The 21,735-nt window shown below is 45.3% G+C and overlaps 2 protein-coding genes across 2 annotated transcripts in view; one reads left to right on the top strand and one right to left on the bottom strand.

Annotated features, from left to right (window-relative positions):
* Positions 1-21,735, bottom strand: part of ASPDH (aspartate dehydrogenase domain containing) — a 113,053-nt gene that overhangs the window by 80,068 nt on the left and 11,250 nt on the right. The window lies entirely within an intron of this gene.
* CXCR6 (C-X-C motif chemokine receptor 6) overlaps positions 15,953-21,735 on the top strand; it is a 37,918-nt gene continuing 32,135 nt past the window's right edge. The window contains exon 1 of the mRNA XM_056553842.1: positions 15,953-15,996. The gene's annotated coding sequence lies outside the window, so the exon portion shown is untranslated. The remainder of the gene's footprint in view (positions 15,997-21,735) is intronic.

Below are 21,735 nucleotides of genomic sequence, written 5' to 3'. Positions count from 1 at the left end.
AGCTCCCACTGAGGAGGCATCAACCTCCAATAGGAAGGGTTTGGAAGGGTCAGGTCTGGAGAGGACGGGAGCCGAAGAAAAGGCAGACTTGAGTCGTTTAAAGGCGTCTTCTGCTTGAGGGGGCCAGGACTTGGGATCAGCATTTTTTTTGGTTAAAGCCACGATAGGAGCCACAATGGTAGAAAAATGTGGAATAAATTGCCTGTAATAATTGGCGAACCCCAAAAAGCGTTGGATAGCACGGAGTCCGGAGGGGCGTGGCCAATCTAAGACGGCAGAGAGTTTGTCTGGATCCATCTGTAGTCCCTGGCCAGAGACCAAATATCCTAGAAAAGGAAGAGATTGGCATTCAAACAGACATTTCTCAATTTTGGCATAGAGTTGGTTGTCACGAAGTCTCTGAAGAACCATACGGACATGCTGGCGGTGTTCTTCTAGATTGGCAGAAAAAATTAGGATATCGTCCAGATATACAACAACACAGGAGTATAACAGATCACGAAAAATTTCATTGACAAAGTCTTGGAAGACGGCAGGGGCGTTGCACAGTCCAAAGGACATGACCAGATACTCAAAGTGTCCATCTCTGGTGTTAAATGCCGTTTTCCACTCGTCCCCCTCTCTGATGCGGATGAGGTTATAGGCGCCTCTTAAGTCCAATTTAGTGAAGATGTGGGCACCTTGGAGGCGATCAAAGAGTTCAGAGATGAGGGGTAAGGGGTAGCGGTTCTTAACCGTGATTTTATTAAGACCGCGGTAGTCAATGCATGGACGTAGGGAGCCATCTTTTTTGGACACAAAGAAAAATCCGGCTCCGGCAGGAGAGGAGGATTTACGGATAAAGCCCTTTTTTAGATTCTCCTGGACATATTCGGACATGGCAAGAGTCTCTGGGGCAGAGAGAGGATAAATTCTGCCCCGGGGTGGAGTAGTGCCCGGGAGGAGGTCGATAGGGCAATCATAAGGCCTGTGAGGAGGTAGAGTCTAAGCTTGTTTTTTGCAGAAAACATCCGCGAAGTCCATATAGGCCTTAGGGAGACCGGTTACTGGAGGAACCACAGAGTTACGGCAAGGGTTACTGGGAACCGGTTTTAGACAGTTCTTGGAACAAGAGGACCCCCAACTCTTGATCTCCCCAGTGGACCAATCCAGGGTAGGGGAATGAAGTTGAAGCCAGGGAAGTCCAAGGAGAATTTCCGAGGTGCAATTGGGGAGGACCAAAAGTTCAATCCTCTCATGATGAGATCCGATGCTCATAAGAAGGGGCTCCGTGCGGAAACGTATGGTACAGTCCAATCTTTCATTATTTACACAATTGATGTAGAGGGGTCTGGCGAGACTGGTCACCGGGATGTTGAACCTGTTGACGAGAGAGGCCAAAATAAAATTTCCTGCAGATCCAGAGTCCAAGAAGGCCACTGTAGAGAAGGAGAAGGCAGAGGCAGACATCCGCACAGGCACAGTAAGACGTGGAGAAGCAGAGTAGACATCAAGGACTGTCTCATCTTTGTGCGGAGTCAGCGTACGTCTTTCCAGGCGGGGAGGACGGATAGGACAATCTCTCAGGAAGTGTTCGGTACTAGCACAGTACAGGCATAGGTTCTCCATACGGCGTCGTGTCCTCTCTTGAGGTGTCAGGCGAGACCGGTCGACCTGCATAGCCTCCACGGCGGGAGGCACAGGAACAGATTGCAGGGGACCAGAGGAGAGAGGAGCCGAGGAGAAGAAACGCCTCGTGCGAACAGAGTCCATATCTTGGCGGAGTTCCTGACGCCTTTCGGAAAAACGCATGTCAATGCGAGTGGCTAGGTGAATAAGTTCATGTAGATTAGCAGGAATTTCTCGTGCGGCCAGAACATCTTTAATGTTGCTGGATAGGCCTTTTTTGAAGGTCGCGCAGAGGGCCTCATTATTCCAGGACAATTCTGAAGCAAGAGTACGGAATTGTACGGCATACTCGCCAACGGAAGAATTACCCTGGACCAGGTTCAACAGGGCAGTCTCAGCAGAAGAGGCTCGGGCAGGTTCCTCAAAGACACTTCGGATTTCCGAGAAGAAGGAGTGTACAGAGGCAGTGACGGGGTCATTGCGGTCCCAGAGCGGTGTGGCCCATGACAGGGCTTTTCCGGACAGAAGGCTGACTACGAAAGCCACCTTAGACCTTTCAGTGGGAAACAGGTCCGACATCATCTCCAGATGCAGGGAACATTGGGAAAGAAAGCCACGGCAAAACTTAGAGTCCCCATCAAATTTATCCGGCAAGGATAAGCGTATCCCAGGAGCGGCCACTCGCTGCGGAGGAGGTGCAGGAGCTGGCGGAGGAGATGACTGCTGAAGCTGTGGTAGTAACTGTTGTAGCATAACGGTCAGTTGAGACAGCTGTTGGCCTTGTTGCGCTATCTGTTGTGACTGCTGGGCGACCACCGTGGTGAGGTCAGCGACAACTGGCAGAGGAACTTCAGCGGGATCCATGGCCGGATCTACTGTCACGATGCCGGCTGGCAGGTAGTGGATCCTCTGTGCCAGAGAGGGATTGGCGTGGACCGTGCTAGTGGACCGGTTCTAAGCCACTACTGGTTTTCACCAGAGCCCGCCGCAAAGCGGGATGGTCTTGCTGCGGCGGTAGTGACCAGGTCGTATCCACTAGCAACGGCTCACCTCTCTGGCTGCTGAAGATAGGCGCGGTACAAGGGAGTAGGCAAAAGCAAGGTCGGACGTAGCAGAAGGTCGGGGCAGGCAGCAAGGATCGTAGTCAGGGGCAACGGCAGAAGGTCTGGAAACACAGGCAAGGAACACACAAGGAACGCTTTCACTGGCACTAAGGCAACAAGATCCGGCAAGGGAGTGCAGGGGAAGTGAGGTGATATAGGGAAGTGCACAGGTGAACACACTGATTGGAACCACTGCGCCAATCAGCGGCGCAGTGGCCCTTTAAATCGCAGAGACCCGGCGCGCGCGCGCCCTAGGGAGCGGGGCCGCGCGCGCCGGGACAGAACAGACGGAGAGCGAGTCAGGTAGGGGAGCCGGGGTGCGCATCGCGAGCGGGCGCTACCCGCATCGCGAATCGCATCCCGGCTGGCAGCGGAATCGCAGCGCCCCGGGTCAGAGGACGTGACCGGAGCGCTGCCGCGGGGAGAGTGAAGCGAGCGCTCCGGGGAGGAGCGGGGACCCGGAGCGCTCGGCGTAACAAGTAGTATATAGCAGTGTATACAGATACTGGAAGCCTGTGCTAGCATTTCTCCTGCGGTGTATATAGTAGTATATAGCAGTGTATATGGATACTGGAAGCCTGTGCTAGCATTTCTCCTGCGGTGTAAATAGTAGTATATAGCAGTGTATACTGGAAGCCTGTGCTAGCATTTCTCCTGCGGTGTATATAGTAATGTATAGCAGTGTACACAGATACTGGAAGCCTGTGCTAGCATTTCTCCTGTGGTGTATATAGTAGTATATAGCAGTGTATATGGATACTGGAAGCCTGTGCTAGCATTTCTCCTGCGGTGTATATAGTAGTATATAGCAGTGTATATGGATACTGTAAGCCTGTGCTATCATTTCTCCTGCGGTGTATATAGTAGTATATAGCAGTGTCTACGGATACTGGAAGCCTGTGCTAGCATTTCTCCTGCGGTGTATATAGTAGTATATAGCAGTGTATACGGATACTGGAAGCCTGTGCTAGCATTTCTCCTGCGGTGTATATAGTAGTATATAGCAGTGTATACGGATACTGGAAGCCTGTGCTAGCATTTCTCCTGTGGTGTATATAGTAGTATATAGCAGTGTATATGGACACTGGAAGCCTGTGCTAGCATTTATCCTGCGGTGTATATAGTAGTATATAGCAGTGTATACGGATACTGGAAGCCTGTGCTAGCATTTCTCCTGCGGTGTATATAGTAGTATATAGCAGTGTATACGGATACTGGAAGCCTGTGCTAGCATTTCTCCTGCAGTGTATATAGTAGTATATAGCAGTGTATACGGATACTGGAAGCCTGTGCTAGCATTTTTCCTGTGGTGTACTAGCATTTCTCCTGCGGTGTATATAGTAGTATATAGCAGTGTATACGGATACTGGAAGCCTGTGCTAGCATTTCTCCTGCGGTGTATATAGTAGTATATAGCAGTGTATACGGATACTGGAAGCCTGTGCTAGCATTTCTCCTGCGGTGTATATAGTAGTATATAGCAGTGTATATGGATACTGGAAGCCTGTGCTAGCATTTCTCCTGCGGTGTAAATAGTAGTATATAGCAGTGTATACTGGAAGCCTGTGCTAGCATTTCTCCTGCGGTGTATATAGTAGTATATAGCAGTGTATATGGATACTGTAAGCCTGTGCTATCATTTCTCCTGCGGTGTATATAGTAGTATATAGCAGTGTCTACGGATACTGGAAGCCTGTGCTAGCATTTCTCCTGCGGTGTATATAGTAGTATATAGCAGTGTATACGGATACTGGAAGCCTGTGCTAGCATTTCTCCTGCGGTGTATATAGTAGTATATAGCAGTGTATACGGATACTGGAAGCCTGTGCTAGCATTTCTCCTGTGGTGTATATAGTAGTATATAGCAGTGTATATGGACACTGGAAGCCTGTGCTAGCATTTATCCTGCGGTGTATATAGTAGTATATAGCAGTGTATACGGATACTGGAAGCCTGTGCTAGCATTTCTCCTGCGGTGTATATAGTAGTATATAGCAGTGTATACGGATACTGGAAGCCTGTGCTAGCATTTCTCCTGCAGTGTATATAGTAGTATATAGCAGTGTATACGGATACTGGAAGCCTGTGCTAGCATTTTTCCTGTGGTGTACTAGCATTTCTCCTGCGGTGTATATAGTAGTATATAGCAGTGTATACGGATACTGGAAGCCTGTGCTAGCATTTCTCCTGCGGTGTATATAGTAGTATATAGCAGTGTATACGGATACTGGAAGCCTGTGCTAGCATTTCTCCTGCGGTGTATATAGTAGTATATAGCAGTGTATATGGATACTGGAAGCCTGTGCTAGCATTTCTCCTGCGGTGTAAATAGTAGTATATAGCAGTGTATACTGGAAGCCTGTGCTAGCATTTCTCCTGCGGTGTATATAGTAGTATATAGCAGTGTATATGGATACTGGAAGCCTGTGCTATCATTTCTCCTGCGGTGTATATAGTAGTATATAGCAGTGTCTACGGATACTGGAAGCCTGTGCTGGCATTTCTCCTGCGGTGTATATAGTAGTATATAGCAGTGTATACGGATACTGGAAGCCTGTGCTAGCATTTCTCCTGCGGTGTATATAGTAGTATATAGCAGTGTATACGGATACTGGAAGCCTGTGCTAGCATTTCTCCTGTGGTGTATATAGTAGTATATAGCAGTGTATATGGATACTGGAAGCCTGTGCTAGCATTTATCCTGCGGTGTATATAGTAGTATATAGCAGTGTATACGGATACTGGAAGCCTGTGCTAGCATTTCTCCTGCGGTGTATATAGTAGTATATAGCAGTGTATACAGATACTGGAAGCCTGTGCTAGCATTTCTCCTGCGGTGTATATAGTAGTATATAGCAGTGTATACGGATACTGGAAGCCTGTGCTAGCATTTCTCCTGCAGTGTATATAGTAGTATATAGCAGTGTATACGGATACTGGAAGCCTGTGCTAGCATTTTTCCTGTGGTGTACTAGCATTTCTCCTGCGGTGTATATAGTAGTATATAGCAGTGTATACGGATACTGGAAGCCTGTGCTAGCATTTCTCCTGCGGTGTATATAGTAGTATATAGCAGTGTATACGGATACTGGAAGCCTGTGCTAGCATTTCTCCTGCGGTGTATATAGTAGTATATAGCAGTGTATACGGATACTGGAAGACTGTGCTAGCATTTCTCCTGCGGTGTATATAGTAGTATATAGCAGTGTATACAGATACTGGAAGCCTGTGCTAGCATTTCTCCTGCGGTGTATATAGTAGTATATAGCAGTGTATACGGATACTGGAAGCCTGTGCTAGCATTTCTCCTGCGGTGTATATAGTAGTATATAGCAGTGTATATGGATACTGGAAGCCTGTGCTAGCATTTCTCCTGCGGTGTATATAGTAGTATATAGCAGTGTATACGGATACTGGAAGCCTGTGCTAGCATTTCTCCTGCGGTGTATATAGTAGTATATAGCAGTGTATATGGATACTGGAAGCCTGTGCTAGCATTTCTCCTGCGGTGTATATAGTAGTATATAGCAGTGTATACAGATACTGGAAGCCTGTGCTAGCATTTCTCCTGCGGTGTATATAGTAGTATATAGCAGTGTATATGGATACTGGAAGCCTGTGCTAGCATTTCTCCTGCGGTGTATATAGTAGTATATAGCAGTGTATACAGATACTGGAAGCCTGTGCTAGCATTTCTCCTGCGGTGTATATAGTAGTATATAGCAGTGTATACTGGAAGCCTGTGCTAGCATTTCTCCTGCGGTGTATATAGCAGTGTATACTGGAAGCCTGTGCTAGCATTTCTCCTGCGGTGTAAATAGTAGTATATAGCAGTGTATACTGGAAGCCTGTGCTAGCATTTCTCCTGCGGTGTATATAGTAATGTATAGCAGTGTACACAGATACTGGAAGCCTGTGCTAGCATTTCTCCTGCGGTGTATATAGTAGTATATAGCAGTGTATATGGATACTGGAAGCCTGTGCTAGCATTTCTCCTGCGGTGTATATAGTAGTATATAGCAGTGTATATGGATAATGTAAGCCTGTGCTAGCATTTCTCCTGCGGTGTATATAGTAGTATATAGCAGTGTCTACAGATACTGGAAGCCTGTGCTAGCATTTCTCCTGCGGTGTATATAGTAGTATATAGCAGTGTATATGGATACTGTAAGCCTGTGCTAGCATTTCTCCTGCGGTGTATATAGTAGTATATAGCAGTGTATACGGATACTGGAAGCCTGTGCTAGCATTTCTCCTGCAGTGTATATAGTAGTATATAGCAGTGTATACAGATACTGGAAGTCTGTGCTAGCATTTCTCCTGAGGTGTATATAGTAGTATATAGCAGTATATAGAGAAGAGGGTTGCATTGACAATCCAACACAATGGGCAGCACATTGAACACATTTTATAAGTGGTCAGAAACGTAAATAACTCATGAAAGAATAAAGTTACGTTAAAGCCAAGCACATCATTGTTTTTCTTGTGAAATTCGCAATAAGTTTGATGTGTCACATGACCCTCTTCCTATTGAAAAAACAAAAGTTGGATTCAAAATGGCCGCCATGGTCACCCCCCATCTTGAAAAGTTTCCCCCCTCACATATACTAATGTGCCACAAACAGGAAGTTAATATCACCAACCATTCCCATTTTATTAAGGTGTATCCATATAAATGGCGCACCCTGTATAATAAAGAATTAAAAAAAGAAGAAATAACAAATAACATCGTAAAACGTGCCCAAAAATAATCCAATATTTTCATCAAGGAAATTAATGCAAAACACAGTCCTGTTCAGTCAATTTGCATCTGGCTATTCAGGTGAGAGTAGAAACGGTAGAGCTTGGAAACTATCTATTCCTGGCATCGTGTGACAAATATAGAGAGAAAAGCCGATAAATAAAGCAAGTTCCTTCCATTCTGTACATGATGCTCCAAACTTTGCACAACTTTTCATCTAACCCATCATTTAGGGCTGACGACTTCCCCTCTGAGGGATTTTTAAAATGTCCCCCATAAAGTTTAACTTAGACTGACGGCTTTTGGTGAAGATGTGGCCGGTTTTTAACAACATGCGCCGCTTTCATGTATATGGCGCCACATACAGGCCGGACCCATAGACGCCCAACACTTTATTTTTCCTCCACTGTTTATAAATAAGATAGATTCACAGACACAATGGCTGAGATCCTGCAGTCCAGGAAGGGTTACAAAGAGATTACTGCCGGGGGAACAAGCAGGTATTAGGGCGATGGGGCAATTTCCTTCTCTTCATTAAATGAAATGACCAAATAAAAGCTGCAAGAACCATGTTGTGGAGCCATATTGTGTCCCGTACTGTGTTGTGTAGCCGTATTATCTCTAGTACTGTGATGTGTAGCCGTATTATGTCCAGTACTGTGATGTGTAGCCGTATTATGTCCAGTACTGTGATGTGGAGCCGTATTATGTCCAGTACTGTGTTGTGGAGCCATATTATGTCCAGTACTGTGATGTGTAGCCATATTGTGTCCAGTACTGTGTTGTGTAGCCGTATTATGTCCAGTACTGTGATGTGGAGCCGTATTGTGTCCAGTACTGTGATGTGTAGCCGTATTATGTCCAGTACTGTGATGTGTAGACGTATTATGTCCAGTACTGTGTTGTGTAGCCGTATTATGTCCAGTACTGTGATGTGTAGCCGTATTGTGTCCAGTACTGTGTTGTGTAGCCGTATTATGTCCAGTACTGTGTTGTGGAGCCATATTATGTCCAGTACTGTGTTGTGTAGCCGTATTATGTCCAGTACTGTGATGTGTAGCCGTATTATGTCCAGTACTGTGTTGTGGAGCCGTATTGTGTCCAGTACTGTGTTGTGTAGCCGTATTATGTCCAGTACTGTGTTGTGGAGCCGTATTATGTCCAGTACTGTGATGTGTAGCCGTATTATGTCCAGTACTGTGATGTGTAGACGTATTATGTCCAGTACTGTGTTGTGTAGCCGTATTATGTCCAGTACTGTGATGTGTAGCCGTATTATGTCCAGTACTGTGATGTGTAGCCGTATTGTGTCCAGTACTGTGATGTGTAGCCGTATTATGTCCAGTACTGTGTTGTGGAGCCATATTGTGTCCAGTACTGTGATGTGTAGCCGTATTATGTCCAGTACTGTGATGTGGAGCCGTATTATGTCCAGTACTGTGATGTGTAGCTGTATTGTGTCCAGTACTGTGATGTGTAGCCGTATTATGTCCAGTACTGTGTTGTGGAGCCATATTGTGTCCAGTACTGTGATGTGTAGCCGTATTATGTCCAGTACTGTGATGTGGAGCCGTATTATGTCCAGTACTGTGTTGTGGAGCCATATTGTGTCCCGTACTGTGTTGTGTAGCCGTATTATGTCCAGTACTGTGATGTGTAGCCGTATTATGTCCAGTACTGTGTTGTGTAGCCGTATTATGTCCAGTACTGTGTTGTGTAGCCGTATTGTGTCCAGTACTGTGTTGTGTAGCCGTATTATGTCCAGTACTGTGATGTGTAGCCGTATTATGTCCAGTACTGTGTTGTGGAGCCGTATTGTGTCCAGTACTGTGTTGTGTAGCCGTATTATCTCTAGTACTGTGATGTGTAGCCGTATTATGTCCAGTACTGTGATGTGTAGCCGTATTATGTCCAGTACTGTGATGTGTAGCCGTATTATGTCCAGTACTGTGATGTGTAGCCGTATTATGTCCAGTACTGTGTTGTGGAGCCATATTATGTCCAGTACTGTGATGTGTAGCCGTATTATGTCCAGTACTGTGATGTGTAGCCGTATTATGTCCAGTACTGTGTTGTGTAGCCGTATTATGTCCAGTACTGTGATGTGTAGCCGTATTATGTCCAGTACTGTGATGTGTAGCCGTATTATGTCCAGTACTGTGATGTGTAGCCATATTGTGTCCAGTACTGTGATGTGTAGCCGTATTATGTCCAGTACTGTGTTGGGGAGCCATATTGTGTCCAGTACTGTGTTGTGTAGCCGTATTATGTCCAGTACTGTGATGTGTAGCCGTATTATGTCCAGTACTGTGATGTGTAGCCGTATTATGTCCAGTACTGTGATGTGTAGCCGTATTATGTCCAGTACTGTGATGTGTAGCCGTATTATGTCCAGTACTGTGTTGTGGAGCCGTATTGTGTCCAGTACTGTGTTGTGTAGCCGTATTATGTCCAGTACTGTGTTGTGGAGCCATATTATGTCCAGTACTGTGATGTGTAGCCGTATTATGTCCAGTACTGTGATGTGTAGCCGTATTATGTCCAGTACTGTGTTGTGGAGACATATTGTGTCCAGTACTGTGTTGTGTAGCCGTATTATGTCCAGTACTGTGATGTGTAGCCGTATTATGTCCAGTACTGTGTTGTGGAGCCGTATTGTGTCCAGTACTGTGTTGTGTAGCCGTATTATGTCCAGTACTGTGATGTGTAGCCGTATTATGTCCAGTACTGTGTTGTGTAGCCGTATTATGTCCAGTACTGTGATGTGTAGCCGTATTATGTCCAGTACTGTGATGTGTAGCCGTATTATGTCCAGTACTGTGTTGTGGAGCCATATTGTGTCCAGTACTGTGTTGTGTAGCCGTATTATGTCCAGTACTGTGATGTGTAGCCGTATTATGTCCAGTACTGTGTTGTGTAGCCGTATTATGTCCAGTACTGTGATGTGTAGCCGTATTATGTCCAGTACTGTTATGTGTAGCCGTATTATGTCCAGTACTGTGTTGTGGAGCCATATTGTGTCCAGTACTGTGTTGTGTAGCCGTATTATGTCCAGTACTGTGATGTGTAGCCATATTATGTCCAGTACTGTGTTGTGGAGCCGTATTGTGTCCAGTACTGTGGAGCCATATTGTGTCCAGTACTGTGTTGTGTAGCCGTATTATGTCCAGTACTGTGTTGTGGAGCCGTATTGTGCCCAGTATTGTGTTGTGGAGCCGTATTGTGTTCAGTATTGTGTTGTGGAGCTGTATTGTGTTCAGTATTGTGTTGTGGAGCCGTATTGTGTCCAGTACTGTGTTGTGTAGCCGTATTATGTCCAGTACTGTGATGTGTAGCCGTATTATGTCCAGTACTGTGTTGTGGAGCCATATTGTGTCCATTACTGTGTTGTGTAGCCGTATTATATCCAGTACTGTGATGTGTAGCCGTATTATGTCCAGTACTGTGATGTGTAGACGTATTATGTCCAGTACTGTGATGTGTAGCCGTATTATGTCCAGTACTGTGTTGTGGAGCCATATTGTGTCCAGTACTGTGTTGTGTAGCCGTATTATGTCCAGTACTGTGATGTGTAGCCGTATTATGTCAAGTACTGTGATGTGTAGCCGTATTGTGTTTAGTACTGTGATGTGTAGCCGTATTATGTCCAGTACTGTGATGTGTAGCCGTATTATGTCCAGTACTGTGATGTGTAGCCGTATTATGTCCAGTACTGTGATGTGTAGCCGTATTATGTCCAGTACTGTGATGTGTAGCCATATTGTGTCCAGTACTGTGATGTGTAGCCGTATTATGTCCAGTACTGTGATGTGGAGCCGTATTATGTCCAGTACTGTGTTGTGGAGCCATATTGTGTCCAGTACTGTGTTGTGTAGCCGTATTATGTCCAGTACTGTGATGTGTAGCCGTATTATGTCCAGTACTGTGTTGTGGAGCCATATTGTGTCCAGTACTGCGTTGTGTAGCCGTATTGTGTCCAGTACTGTGATGTGTAGCCGTATTATGTCCAGTACTGTGATGTGTAGCCGTATTATGTCCAGTACTGTGTTGTGGAGCCGTATTGTGTCCAGTACTGTGTTGTGTAGCCGTATTATCTCTAGTACTGTGATGTGTAGCCGTATCATGTCCAGTACTGTGATGTGTAGCCGTATTATGTCCAGTACTGTGATGTGTAGCCGTATTATGTCCAGTACTGTGATGTGTAGCCGTATTGTGTCCAGTACTGTGATGTGTAGCCGTATTATGTCCAGTACTGTGTTGTGGAGCCATATTATGTCCAGTACTGTGATGTGTAGCCGTATTATGTCCAGTACTGTGATGTGTAGCCGTATTATGTCCAGTACTGTGTTGTGTAGCCGTATTATGTCCAGTACTGTGATGTGTAGCCGTATTATGTCCAGTACTGTGATGTGTAGCCATATTATGTCCAGTACTGTGTTGTGGAGCCGTATTGTGTCCAGTACTGTGTTGTGTAGCCGTATTATGTCCAGTACTGTGATGTGTAGCCGTATTATGTCCAGTACTGTGTTGGGGAGCCATATTGTGTCCAGTACTGTGTTGTGTAGCCGTATTATGTCTAGTACTCAAATGTGTAGCCGTATTATGTCCAGTACTGTGATGTGTAGCCGTATTATGTCCAGTACTGTGATGTGTAGCCGTATTATGTCCAGTACTGTGATGTGTAGCCGTATTATGTCCAGTACTGTGTTGTGGAGCCATATTGTGTCCCGTACTGTGTTGTGTAGCCGTATTATGTCCAGTACTTTGATGTGTAGCCGTATTATGTCCAGTACTGTGATGTGTAGCCGTATTATGTCCAGTACTGTGTTGTGGAGCCGTATTGTGTCCAGTACTGTGTCGTGTAGCCGTATTATGTCCAGTACTGTGTTGTGGAGCCATATTATGTCCAGTACTGTGATGTGTAGCCGTATTATGTCCAGTACTGTGATGTGTAGCCGTATTATGTCCAGTACTGTGTTGTGGAGCCATATTGTGTCCAGTACTGTGTTGTGTAGCCGTATTATGTCCAGTACTGTGATGTGTAGCCGTATTATGTCCAGTACTGTGATGTGTAGCCGTATTATGTCCAGTACTGTGTTGTGGAGCCATATTGTGTCCAGTACTGTGATGTGTAGCCGTATTATGTCCAGTACTGTGTTGTGGAGCCGTATTGTGTCCAGTACTGTGGAGCCATATTGTGTCCAGTACTGTGTTGTGTAGCCGTATTATGTCCAGTACTGTGTTGTGGAGCCGTATTGTGCCCAGTATTGTGTTGTGGAGCCGTATTGTGTTCAGTATTGTGTTGTGGAGCTGTATTGTGTTCATTATTGTGTTGTGGAGCCATATTGTGTCCAGTACTGTGTTGTGTAGCCGTATTATGTCTAGTACTCAAATGTGTAGCCGTATTATGTCCAGTACTGTGATGTGTAGCCGTATTATGTCCAGTACTGTGATGTGTAGCCGTATTATGTCCAGTACTGTGATGTGTAGCCGTATTATGTCCAGTACTGTGTTGTGGAGCCATATTGTGTCCCGTACTGTGTTGTGTAGCCGTATTATGTCCAGTACTTTGATGTGTAGCCGTATTATGTCCAGTACTGTGATGTGTAGCCGTATTATGTCCAGTACTGTGTTGTGGAGCCGTATTGTGTCCAGTACTGTGTCGTGTAGCCGTATTATGTCCAGTACTGTGTTGTGGAGCCATATTATGTCCAGTACTGTGATGTGTAGCCGTATTATGTCCAGTACTGTGATGTGTAGCCGTATTATGTCCAGTACTGTGTTGTGGAGCCATATTGTGTCCAGTACTGTGTTGTGTAGCCGTATTATGTCCAGTACTGTGATGTGTAGCCGTATTATGTCCAGTACTGTGATGTGTAGCCGTATTATGTCCAGTACTGTGTTGTGGAGCCGTATTGTGTCCAGTACTGTGTTGTGTAGCCGTATTATGTCCAGTACTGTGATGTGTAGCCGTATTATGTCCAGTACTGTGATGTGTAGCCGTATTATGTCCAGTACTGTGATGTGTAGCCGTATTATGTCCAGTACTGTGATGTGTAGCCGTATTATGTCCAGTACTGTGTTGTGGAGCCATATTGTGTCCAGTACTGTGATGTGTAGCCGTATTATGTCCAGTACTGTGTTGTGGAGCCGTATTGTGTCCAGTACTGTGGAGCCATATTGTGTCCAGTACTGTGTTGTGTAGCCGTATTATGTCCAGTACTGTGTTGTGGAGCCGTATTGTGCCCAGTATTGTGTTGTGGAGCCGTATTGTGTTCAGTATTGTGTTGTGGAGCTGTATTGTGTTCATTATTGTGTTGTGGAGCCGTATTGTGTCCAGTACTGTGTTGTGTAGCCGTATTATGTCCAGTACTGTGATGTGTAGCCGTATTATGTCCAGTACTGTGTTGTGGAGCCATATTGTGTCCAGTACTGTGTTGTGTAGCCGTATTATGTCCAGTACTGTGATGTGTAGCCGTATTATGTCCAGTACTGTGATGTGTAGACGTATTATGTCCAGTACTGTGTTGTGGAGCCATATTGTGTCCAGTACTGTGTTGTGTAGCTGTATTATGTCCAGTACTGTGATGTATAGCCGTATTATGTCCAGTACTGTGTTGTGGAGCCATATTGTGTCCAGTACTGTGTTGTGTAGCCGTATTATGTCCAGTACTGTGATGTGTAGCCGTATTATGTCCAGTACTGTGATGTGTAGCCGTATTATGTCCAGTACTGTGTTGTGGAGCCATATTGTGTCCAGTACTGTGTTGTGTAGCCGTATTATGTCCAGTACTGTGATGTGTAGCCGTATTATGTCCAGTACTGTGTTGTGGAGCCGTATTGTGTCCAGTACTGTGGAGCCATATTGTGTCCAGTACTGTGTTGTGTAGCCGTATTATGTCCAGTACTGTGTTGTGGAGCCGTATTGTGCCCAGTATTGTGTTGTGGAGCCGTATTGTGTTCAGTATTGTGTTGTGGAGCCGTATTGTGTTCATTATTGTGTTGTGGAGCCGTATTGTGTCCAGTACTGCGTTGTGGAGCCGTATTGTGTCCAGTATTGTGGAACCGTATTGTGTCCAGTACTGCGTTGTGGAGCCGTATGTGTCCAGTATTGTGTTGTTGATTCGTATGTGTCCAGTACTGTGTTGTGGAGCCGTATGTGTTCAGTACTGTGTTGTGGAGCCGTATGTGTCCAGTACTGTGTTTTGGAGCCGGATGTGTCCAGTACTGTGTTGTGGAGCTGTATTGTGTCCAGTACTGTGTTGTGGAGCCGTATTGTGTTCAGTATTGTGTTGTGGAGCCGTATTGTGTCCAGTATTGTGGAGCCGTATTGTGTCCAGTACTGTATTGTGGAGCCATATTGTGTTCAGTATTGTGTCCAGTACTGTGTTGTGGAGCCATATTGTGTCCAGTACTGTGTTGTGGAGCCATATTGTGTCCAGTACTGTGTTGTGGAGCCGTATGTGTCCAGTTTTGTGTTGTGGAGCCGTATTGTGTCCAGTATTGTGTTGTTGAGCCGTATGTGTCCAGTACTGTGTTGTGGAGCCGTATGTGTCCAGTACTGTGTTGTGGAGCAGTATGTGTCCAGTACTGTGTTGTGGAGCCGTATTGTGTCCAGTATTGTGTTGTGGAGCCGTATTGTGTCCAGTATTGTGTTGTGGAGCCGTATTGTGTGCAGTACTGTGTTGTGGAGCCATATTGTGTTCAGTACTGTGTTGTGTAGCCGTATTGTGTCCAGTATTGTGTTGTGTAGCTGTATGTGTCCAGGACTGTGTTGTGGAGCAGTATTGTGTCCAGTATTGTGTTGTGGAGACATATTGTGTCCAGTACTGTGTTGTTGAGCTGTATTGTGTCCAGTATTGTGTTGTGGAGCCATATTGAGTCCAGTATTGTGTTGTGGAGCCATATTGTGTCCAGTACTGTGTTGTGGAGCAGTATTGTGTCCAGTATTGTGTTTTGGAGCCATATTGTGTCCAGTACTGTGTTGTGGAGCTGTATTGTGTCCAGTATTGTGTTGTGGAGCCATATTGTGTCCAGTACTATATTGTGGAGCCATATTGTGTTCAGTATTGTGTTGTAGAGCTGTATTGTGTTCAGTATTGTGTTGTGGAGCCGTATGTGTCCAGTACTGTCTTGTGGAGCAGTATGTGTTCAGTACTGTGTTGTGGAGCCGTATTGTGTTGCGTAGCCGTATGTGTCCAGTACTGTGTTGCGGAGCCATATTGTGTCAAGTACTGAGTTGCGGAGCCGTATTGTGTCCAGTATTGTGTTGCAGAGCCGTATTGTGTCCAGTAAAGACATTGCTTAGGTGTCCAGGAAGGGACATTATATGCAGTACATACAGGTATATGACATATGAAGGACAGGGAACGGTGATGTCTCTCCTCATATCATCCATTCATCTTGTGGTGGTGACATGTATGTCGGAAGTGATTGCTCAGCAGGGGATTTACATACATAGATGCTGCAACTATACAAACCTATATCCTGCCTGCAGAGTGACAAAACCACAGCTTCTCATAGCACCAACGTTCTGCACTGAAGGTAAGAGCTGCTTCATGTACATTATCTCTAGATGGTCAATGATGCACCGTTCACCATAGATGAGGCCAAATTTACCCTGAGATGTCTACATCAGACACATCACACGTAGTCTGCATGGAGGCGCTGTTGCTGGGGTGACCTATGGTAGAGGATAAGGGAGCAGAGCGCTGACTACTTGAGTGCACTCCGCCATCTACCTTCCCTGAACCAGAAACCTACATGAAGATGGGATCTGGCAGCAGGAGGGAAAGGGTTTTGGATTCTCACCCCTGGAAACCATTAGATTGCCCAAGCAATGATAAGATTTTGGTACTTAGGTGTAGTGGTATGTGGGCTGCATCTATTGCACTGCCTATATATTGTTTATATCAAATTATTGTGCATTGGTAGGGGCTGAATATCTTGTGCTTTTTGATTGTGCTGGTTGGGTTGGGGGTCTGACTAAATAGTATTGTATTTTGGTAGGAGCTGGTAAGGGTTGTTTTTTTTTTTTTTTTTTTTATAAAAAAAAAAACTTTAGGACCCTCTTATGTGACCCACACCACCCTATGTATCTCCTCATCTGCTTTGAAGAACTTTTTCCAGGTGAATCTTATTATTTGTCATTCTTGGAGAATGTAGATGGTCCTACTGGTGTCTATTGAGGCTCCTCAAGGTTGAGCTCTAACCATTCATTCCTACTGAATCCACTGGTGATCATCTAAATGGCTAGAGACCTCAGCATCCTAAATATTGAAATCGAAGGAAAAAGAGAAAAAAGGGCTGGTGCCAACCCACCCACAGAGAAAGAGATATGGCCTTAAAGGGAGGATTACAATCAAATATGGAGGATCTAATGAACCAGGCACCTGGGGGGACCAACAGTGAGGTCAGTCAGGTGCCTGATGTGGAGGCTTCATGGCTGGTGAATGATGGAACGAGATTCAGGCATCTGATGTGGACCCAGAAATCTGTACGTAAAGAAAGGCACCAGAACTGCAAAGAGCAAAGTATGTGCGAGGGTCAGCAAAATAACAAAGATTGGGTGAAGACTTGGGCAGTGGTGAGACAGAGGTGAAATGATTACTGGGGGCCCAAAGCTCTGCTGTACCCCGACACTGAAGACATTGCAGAATAGCAGATAAACCCTTTTATTAAATAAAGGACAAAAGTGGCAAAAAGGAGTAATACATTCATAGCTCGAAGAGAAGGAGGAGAAAAATGCACATTAACCCTGTAGACCTATAGATAAAGGGACTATGTCATTGACCCCACTGTCCTACACATGAAGGGGGTATGAGCTAAAATTATATTTAAAAATTATTTGTCATTGCAAAATGCTAAAAAAAAAACATTTAGCAAAACAACTTTGGGTCAGAATATTTACTAGCATGAGGGTTGTAGTTCCAGATATTGAGTTTTTTTTTATTGTGGGTTTCATTGTATATTTTGCCTCCTCTAATAGAAAGGAGGCCCAAAAATCCACATGGTGCTCCTTTATGTCTGAGGCCAGTGTGTCATTCATGTTGCACATTAGGGCCACATATGGGTAAGGAGAGTGTGACTGGAGTGTCCTTGGATGTAGCACTGTTGCAAGGACTTTTGACACCGTAGGTGAAAGCTAATTTTGTTGCCCCCTTGACTCTACCCATTGGCTCCACCCTTTGACATGCCCTTTCTACTGGGGTGATACACTGTAACAAACCTCCTCCTCCCCATGTAATCATGCTGATGTCTGTCAGAGGAGAGGATCGCTGCTTGCTGCGCTCCACCAAAATGAGGACAGCCTTTAAAATGGATCTGCAAATTTAGGATGCAAACAAATGAAATGTTAAAAGTACAGAGAGCCTTTGGCTCCCTGTCTGTCACTACCACTTGTAGGCCATAGGCTGCTTTAGGCCTGAGGCCTACAAGTAATTCAAAGCAGTTGATTAAATCTGCCTGGCACACATGATGGCATCACCATTGCGTCATCTGCATCGCGCAATTCCTGGCAACCTAATTACCATGTATACAGTATACAGGATTTGGTCAGTAACAGTATGATGGTAATATGTATGGTGATAATATTCCTTCTTGTATACTGGTATTATGGGTAATATTGGTCTTGGTATACAGGATTTGGTCAGTAACAGTATGATGGTAATATGTATGGTGATAATATTCCTCCTTGTATACTGGTATTATTGGTAATATTGGTCTCAGTATACAGGATTTGGTCAGTAACAGTATGATGGTAATATGTATGGTGATAATATTCCTCCTTCTATACTGGTATTATTGGTAAAATTGGTCTCAGTATACAGGATTTCGTTAGTAACAGTATGATGGTAATACTGTATATATGGTGATAATATTCCTCCTTGTATACTGGTATTAATAATAATATTGGTCAGTACACAAGATTCAGTCAGTAGCAGTATGATAGTAGTATGTATGGTAATAATATTTGGTGGGCCCAAGCTTCAGCAGTCGGGCACTGTGAGCAGTAATAATAAATATTGTTTCTCTGATAATACCTGCTGTGTTACAAAAAAAATGAGCACATTTTAGATTTACAAAAAGAAAAAAAGTAAGTCACTTCTTTTACCAAAGATCACTCCTTAGCTCAGAAGAAGCCCTAAAGTCTTAACCACTGTGTGCCTCTCTTTTCTGCAATGCTCTGTCCATTTCTTGTTGTTAGGGAAATTTTGGTTCTTGTAACAGAGAGCAAAACAGAAACAAATCATATGGGGGTGGGGCTTAGCTAGTGCTCATTGCAGGAGAGGGGAGAGCAACCCTGGGCTGTGTACCAGAACTCGGTGAGCCTGTCTGCCTCTTCCAGAGGATCCATGCTGTGCCTTTAAAGGCAAATCAAAGTTTCCCTCTCATCTCAGACGAGACATAAATCTCTGGTGGTCCTACTACTGTATGAACACAGTGCTGCCTCCTGAATGTAACCCCCCCATCCTTAAGTCTGCAGGCTTGCTATCAATAGAAGCAGTTCAGTGCTTAGTATAATTCCCCCCTTACTGTGCTTCTTCTTTAATATCTGTTCACATTGTACCATGTGTAAATCATCCTCCAGCAGAGTACATCCATTTCAGTCCAGTGCACTTTCACCAGCACTATGTGATGGCTTAGCAGATAGGAGAATGTACTGTGCTGCAAATTGCCAGAGAACTAAGGGCGAGGAAGTGCCTGTGTGTACTACTGGCAAGCCCAGCGCTGCTCCTGCCTCATGAGAGAAATGAGAAATGATGCACTATATAGGGGCTCAGTTACAGCAACAAGAGCCCAAAATCACCTTGTCCCCACTCTGAAGGGTTAATCTAACAGAACTAGGCAGGTTATTAGAAGCTTTTGAGAGGACAGGTACGCTTAAAGATGTTTCAGGATAAAATGTACTAAACGCTTTTTTGAATACTTAGAAGGTTAAAATTAGTAAATTGGGAATTTATTGAGATTATTCATTTATAGACGTCTCACAGCCGCTTTTGAATTAGACCTTTTAAAACATTTTGAAAATTTTCTTGAACATGTGAAAAACTTGTGCCAAATGTTTGAGCCTTTAAATATCCAGAAAATCCTTAAAAAGTAAAGAAAGTGAGAGACGTGAATGCTGAACTATTTTACTTCTCGTCTTGCCTAGTGAGAAACTCCATATATATATTTTTTTTCTCAAAAAAGGACAGAATGAAATTTAAGACTCTTTTAGACCAATTATTACTTGGCTTAAAGGGGTTATCCAGGAATAGAAAAAAACAGCTAATTTCTTTCAAAAACAGTTTCAAGTCTGTCTCCAGGTTGTGTGTGGTTTTACAACTTGGCTCCATTCACTTTAATGGAACTGAGCTGCAGAACCACACCCAACCTGAAGACAGACAGAGAACTGTTTTTAAAAGAAAGTAGCTCTGTTTTTCTATTCCTGGATAACCCCTTTAAAGTGCACATAAATTTTGGTGCATTTTTGTCACATGGTGTTGCATCTTAAAGAGGTGCTCCAGTGGAAAACTATTTATTTTTTAAATCAACAGGTGCCAGAAAGTTAAACAGATTTGTAAATTACTTCCATTTAAAAATCTTAATCCTTACAGTACTTATCAGCTGCTGTATGCTCCACAGGAAGTTGTGTAGTTATTTTCAGTCTGACCACAGTGTTCTTTGCTGACACCTCTGTCCATGTCAGGAACTGTCCAGAGCAGGAGAGGTTTACTATGGGGATTTGCTTCTGCTCTGGACAGTTCCTGACATGGACAGAGGTTTCAGCAGAGAGCGCTTCCTGTGGAAAACAGTAGCCAGGAGCAGTTGTGTGTGAAGCAGCTTTGGGTGTGTCCCTTTTTGTGTTTCTCCAGAGTTCCAGAGGCAGAGCAGGTGATTCACCAACCTTTCCCAGGAGTGTGGCAGGCTCCTTGGGAGAGTTTCCCTGCATGGAGCCCCTGGCCTCCACTCCCCGTTCTTCCAGGCTGGCGGGGGGTGGAGAGAAAACAGCGACAGCCATTTTTCCAGCCGGAGGAAGAAGATCTGGCAGAGTCTGCAGCAATGCAGGCTCGGCTCCTCCGGCAATGGGTGCCAGCCAGAGATCCAGTGGAAGGAAGGCGAGGAGGCAAAGTATTGAGTTGTGGGCTGAGAGAGGGCCCGAAGAGTCCAGCGAGACCTACTGCTCCCGCATGACCGCACGGTTTGCGGAATACGACCGCTGCGGTAGGGAGCTTAGGTTGATGAGAGAGGACCTGCGTGGAGCCCAGAATCTGGCATGCTCTGGGTCCAAAAAGAATAAACTGGAACTGAAAAAGAGGATTGCAGCCCTGAAGAAAGACATTGCAAAGATGGAGGAGAGGAGAGCAGAGATCCTGGAGGGGAGCGGTCTCTTCAGGGAGAAGATGGAGAACCAGGATCGGTTTGCCGCCATGAAATCCCCAGGTAAGGTGGAGGTGGATGATGGGGAGAGTAGTGGCGGTGAAGAAAGAGAGGATGGTGGTGTTGGTGTAAAGGAGGAGGAGGTGGAGGAGAAGAAGTTGGAGGAAAGTGTACAGGTTGTGGAGGATGATGTATTGCCTGACCCTACTCCCTGTGACACCCAGACCACTAAGACTCAGGACAGCTACATAGAGCCGGCTCAGGTGGCACAACCGCTAAGCGATAGTGAGGATGATGATGTGGAGAGTGAGGCTGGGGGATTGCTGAGGGCTATAGTGATGCAGGAGTCCCAGCCCACCTCCAGAATTTTACATTTGGTGATGACCAGTGTGATGACACATTAGTAAAAAGAAAGGCAAAAAAACAGAAGACCCAGGAAACTGTGCATTATGTGTTCCGTCCTTTCCAGCAGTCTGGGCCAGCTGCAAAGCTGGTTCAGGCTGCTGGGTCCTCTAAACTGCCAGACTCCGTTTCTGTGGTGGAAAGGAGCCAGCATGGGGGATACAGCATGGCGTCAGTAAAAGCTGCAGACGCAATAGATGTGAAGCCCACCCATCCTGCCGGTAGGGAGGGGCAGGATGGGCTCATGGTGGGCAGCGCGAGTTATGCCCCTGCGTGCTCGGGGGGCGGTTCCCCGAGTACTGTGGGCATTACCGGCACTGCAAGGCACTCCCCTGTGAGGGGGGGGAGTGTCCGGGCGCCGGGATTATCCACAGAGCCTGTGAAGTCGGGTGAAGCAGGTGCTGGCGCTGTGGGAGGAGCTGGGGTGCGCCCGGTGGGGCAGTCCAGAATCAGGATGTGATAGCAGCCATGAAGGAGAAGCCATCGGCGTCGATCCCAGCAGCGGCTAAGCCAGCACAA

Source organism: Hyla sarda, unplaced genomic scaffold (genome assembly GCF_029499605.1).
Source record: "Hyla sarda isolate aHylSar1 unplaced genomic scaffold, aHylSar1.hap1 scaffold_404, whole genome shotgun sequence".
Classification (NCBI taxonomy): Eukaryota; Metazoa; Chordata; class Amphibia; order Anura; family Hylidae; genus Hyla; species Hyla sarda.
The sequence above is the reverse complement of the archived record's forward strand: the minus strand, read 5'-3'. Positions and strand labels throughout refer to the sequence as shown.